The sequence below is a fragment of the Schistocerca americana genome, unplaced genomic scaffold, assembly GCF_021461395.2.
Source record: "Schistocerca americana isolate TAMUIC-IGC-003095 unplaced genomic scaffold, iqSchAmer2.1 HiC_scaffold_112, whole genome shotgun sequence".
NCBI lineage: Eukaryota > Metazoa > Arthropoda > Insecta > Orthoptera > Acrididae > Schistocerca > Schistocerca americana.
The window spans coordinates 617,501-622,500 of record NW_025725176.1 but is presented as its reverse complement, the minus strand read 5'-3'; the positions used below and the strand labels follow the sequence as shown (position 1 = coordinate 622,500).

Sequence of the window (5,000 nt, the reverse complement as noted above, 5' to 3'; positions counted from 1 at the left end):
GGCTGCTGGCACCAGACTTGCCCTCCAATAGATACTCGTTAAAGGATTTAAAGTGTACTCATTCCGATTACGGGGCCTCGGATGAGTCCCGTATCGTTATTTTTCGTCACTACCTCCCCGTGCCGGGAGTGGGTAATTTGCGCGCCTGCTGCCTTCCTTGGATGTGGTAGCCGTTTCTCAGGCTCCCTCTCCGGAATCGAACCCTGATTCCCCGTTACCCGTTACAACCATGGTAGGCGCAGAACCTACCATCGACAGTTGATAAGGCAGACATTTGAAAGATGCGTCGCCGGTACGAGGACCGTGCGATCAGCCCAAAGTTATTCAGAGTCACCAAGGCAAACGGACCGGACGAGCCGACCGATTGGTTTTGATCTAATAAAAGCGTCCCTTCCATCTCTGGTCGGGACTCTGTTTGCATGTATTAGCTCTAGAATTACCACAGTTATCCAAGTAACGTGGGTACGATCTAAGGAACCATAACTGATTTAATGAGCCATTCGCGGTTTCACCTTAATGCGGCTTGTACTGAGACATGCATGGCTTAATCTTTGAGACAAGCATATGACTACTGGCAGGATCAACCAGGGAGCTGCGTCAACTAGAGCTGAGCAGCCGGCCGCCCGGGAGTGTGTCCCGGGGGCCCGCGCGAACACGCAAGCGTCCGCTCAATTATTCTGCAAACAGGAGGAGGCTGAGCTCCCCTGCACGATACACCTCGAAACCCTCTCAGGTCCCGGCGGCGCGCAGCGCCGTCCTAAGTACTTGGTCGGGTTCGAGAGAGGCGCAATCGCCCGGAGTTTGGCGAGTAGACGCTTTAGGTGCGACCACCCGTGCTCCCAACTGAGCTTGCCGCTGCCGACAGAGGCCCGGGAGCGTGCTGTCGTGGCATTGCCGGCGGGAGACAACACGCGCCACCTACGGTGGCCGGCAGCTCCAACGCCAGCGCCACAGAAGGACAAAAGCCCCACTTGGGTGCCGAAGCGAACTCTCCCAGCACAGCGCACGCGCCAACACGTCCGCACAGCTGCGATACAAACCACCTGCGAGAACCGCAGAGGCGACCGAGCAGCAGACGGCGTCGCGGCGCCGAGCGCCGGGCGGCGGCGCATCCTCAGCGCACACAGTCCTCAATCGGACCAGCACACTGCAGATGTCCACCGCGCTTCGCACCGGGCCCGCGAGGACCTACTTTGGCCGCACGGCGCCGCGTGCAGGGTGCGCCGGCGCGCAGCTGCGCCGCCTGCCGCCTCCGTCGGCCGGCGCGCCTGCCACTGGCCGCCCCCACCAGCCGGCTGTAGCGCGTGCGCCCACGCACCGCGCGGCCAGCACGCCGGGAGGCCCCCCCTCACCGGCCGGGGACGGTCCCACCCAGCCACCGCCGCGTATCGCTTCACACCCACATGCCATTCACGTTCGTGGGCATGGTGGGTATCGCTGAAACAACCGGTTGGTAGCTCAACCGATCGTCGCCATCACTGATTCACCTCTAGCGAGAACAACCGCACCACAACGGTTTACCAGTTGTTCATTTGCGTAACGTCACCAGCAAACGTAGACGTCCATCGCCATTTGCAAATTCAACGATTGTTGCATGCCTGTGTCAGGTGTCACGACACACTATGTCTGCCCACATACACGCAACAACATGTGCACGCTTCGCGAACACGTGGAAGGTGGCCCCCGTACGTATGCGATGTCCATTGCGCGAACGACTGTCAACCGGCCTCTGTCGCATGTCGCAGATGTGGAACGCAGTGCACCATGCTGTCACGGTGTGTGAGAAGAGACGACTACGTCTGACAACACGCGCCACTACATCAACAGACGGCTCATGCTGATCGCCATCCAGGGCATACCACACTGCAATCCGGCTCTTATAGGGAGACGACACATAGCTGAGTGCACAACAGTTGGACCGCATGGTTCGCCGTTGTTGGCGCAGTCGTTGTACGGTCACATGTACCACGATGTATCATTCAGTACATGAGGACCAATGTGCAGTACAGTGTGTGATTTGGACGTACAACATCAGCGGACAGTTGACACAGGCCGTACCACAGCGTAGGCTAAGTGCTTCGCCATGCGAATGCCAATGAACAACTGCGAAGGGCATTGAGCATGTACGTCCTGCTGCCATCCACATTACAGTGTATCGCTGCAAGGTGTTTAACATGAAGCGATACACTGGGGACCAGGCAGTGCGAGTAGCAAACTATATTGCGGGGGTTGCAGTTAGGCAACACTACACTAATTTAACGCGTCGTATGACAATTACAGAGCGGGTTAAGGCCCAACGTGTGTTGGGTTAAGGCCCAACGTGTGTTGGGTTAAGGCCCAACGTGTGTTGGGTTAAGGCCCAACGTGTGTTGGGTTAAGGCCCAACGTGTGTTGGGTTAAGGCCCAACGTGTGTTGGGTTAAGGCCCAACGTGTGTTGGGTTAAGGCCCAACGTGTGTTGGGTTAAGGCCCAACGTGTGTTGGGTTAAGGCCCAACGTGTGTTGGGTTAAGGCCCAACGTGTGTTGGGTTAAGGCCCAACGTGTGTTGGGTTAAGGCCCAACGTGTGTTGGGTTAAGGCCCAACGTGTGTTGGGTTAAGGCCCAACGTGTGTTGGGTTAAGGCCCAACGTGGGTTGGGTTAAGGCGCAACGTGGGTTGGGTTAAGGCCCAACGTGGGTTGGGTTAAGGCGCAACGTGGGTTGGGTTAAGGCGCAACGTGGGTTAGGTTAAGGCGCAACGTGGGTTAGGTTAAGGCGCAACGTGGGTTAGGTTAAGGCGCAACGTAGGTTAGGTTAAGGCGCAATATAGGTTAGGTTAAGGCGCAATATAGGTTAGGTTAAGGCGCAATATAGGTTAGGTTAAGGCGCAATATAGGTTAGGTTAAGGCGCAATATAGGTTAGGTTAAGGCGCAATATAGGTTAGGTTAAGGCGCAACGTAGGTTAGGTTAAGGCGCAACATAGGTTAGGTTAAGGCGCAACATAGGTTAGGTTAAGGCGCAACATGGGTTAGGTTAAGGCGCAATATAGGTTAGGTTAAGGCACAATATGGGTTAGGTTAAGGCACAATATGGGTTAGGTTAAGGCACAATATGGGTTAGGTTAAGGCACAATATGGGTTAGGTTAAGGCACAATATGGGTTAGGTTAAGGCACAATATGGGTTAGGTTAAGGCACAATATGGGTTAGGTTAAGGCACAATATGGGTTAGGTTAAGGCACAATATGGGTTAGGTTAAGGCACAATATGGGTTAGGTTAAGGCACAATATGGGTTAGGTTAAGGCACAATATGGGTTAGGTTAAGGCACAATATGGGTTAGGTTAAGGCACAATATGGGTTAGGTTAAGGCACAATATGGGTTAGGTTAAGGCACAATATGGGTTAGGTTAAGGCACAATATGGGTTAGGTTAAGGCACAATATGGGTTAGGTTAAGGCACAATATGGGTTAGGTTAAGGCACAATATGGGTTAGGTTAAGGCACAATATGGGTTAGGTTAAGGCACAATATGGGTTAGGTTAAGGCACAATATGGGTTAGGTTAAGGCACAATATGGGTTAGGTTAAGGCACAATATGGGTTAGGTTAAGGCACAATATGGGTTAGGTTAAGGCACAATATGGGTTAGGTTAAGGCACAATATGGGTTAGGTTAAGGCACAATGTGGGTTAGGTTAAGGCACAACGTGGGTTAGGTTAAGGCACAACGTGGGTTAGGTTAAGGCACAATATGGGTTAGGTTAAGGCACAACGTGGGTTAGGTTAAGGCACAACGTGGGTTAGGTTAAGGCACAACGTGGGTTAGGTTAAGGCACAACGTGGGTTAGGTTAAGGCACAACGTGGGTTAGGTTAAGGCACAATACGGGTTAGGTTAAGGCACAATACGGGTTAGGTTAAGGCACAATACGGGTTAGGTTAAGGCACAATACGGGTTAGGTTAAGGCACAATACGGGTTAGGTTAAGGCACAATACGGGTTAGGTTAAGGCACAATACGGGTTAGGTTAAGGCACAATACGGGTTAGGTTAAGGCACAATACGGGTTAGGTTAAGGCACAATACGGGTTAGGTTAAGGCACAATACGGGTTAGGTTAAGGCACAATACGGGTTAGGTTAAGGTACAATACGGGTTAGGTTAAGGCACAATACGGGTTAGGTTAAGGCACAATACGGGTTAGGTTAAGGCACAATATGGGTTAGGTTAAGGCACAATATGGGTTAGGTTAAGGCACAATATGGGTTAGGTTAAGGCACAATATGGGTTAGGTTAAGGCACAATATGGGTTAGGTTAAGGCACAATATGGGTTAGGTTAAGGCACAATATGGGTTAGGTTAAGGCACAATATGGGTTAGGTTAAGGCACAATATGGGTTAGGTTAAGGCACAATATGGGTTAGGTTAAGGCACAATATGGGTTAGGTTAAGGCACAATATGGGTTAGGTTAAGGCACAATATGGGTTAGGTTAAGGCACAATATGGGTTAGGTTAAGGCACAATATGGGTTAGGTTAAGGCACAACGTGGGTTAGGTTAAGGCACAACGTGGGTTAGGTTAAGGCACAACGTGGGTTAGGTTAAGGCACAACGTGGGTTAGGTTAAGGCACAACGTGGGTTAGGTTAAGGCACAACGTGGGTTAGGTTAAGGCACAACGTGGGTTAGGTTAAGGCACAACGTGGGTTAGGTTAAGGCACAACGTGGGTTAGGTTAAGGCACAACGTGGGTTAGGTTAAGGCACAATACGGGTTAGGTTAAGGCACAATACGGGTTAGGTTAAGGCACAATACGGGTTAGGTTAAGGCACAATACGGGTTAGGTTAAGGCACAATACGGGTTAGGTTAAGGCACAATACGGGTTAGGTTAAGGCACAATACGGGTTAGGTTAAGGCACAATACGGGTTAGGTTAAGGCACAATACGGGTTAGGTTAAGGCACAACGTGGGTTAGGTTAAGGCACAACGTGGGTTAGGTTAAGGCACAACGTGGGTTAGGTTAAGGCA

The 5,000-nt window shown here is 51.7% G+C and overlaps 1 non-coding gene across 1 annotated transcript in view; it reads right to left on the bottom strand.

Moving 5' to 3' along the window:
* Positions 1-591, bottom strand: part of LOC124560845 — a 1,910-nt gene extending 1,319 nt beyond the window's left edge. The window contains exon 1 of the ribosomal RNA XR_006969352.1: positions 1-591. This exon is cut by the window's left edge and continues 1,319 nt beyond it. This is a non-coding gene — a ribosomal RNA (small subunit ribosomal RNA).
* Positions 592-5,000: the final 4,409 nt, after the last annotated feature.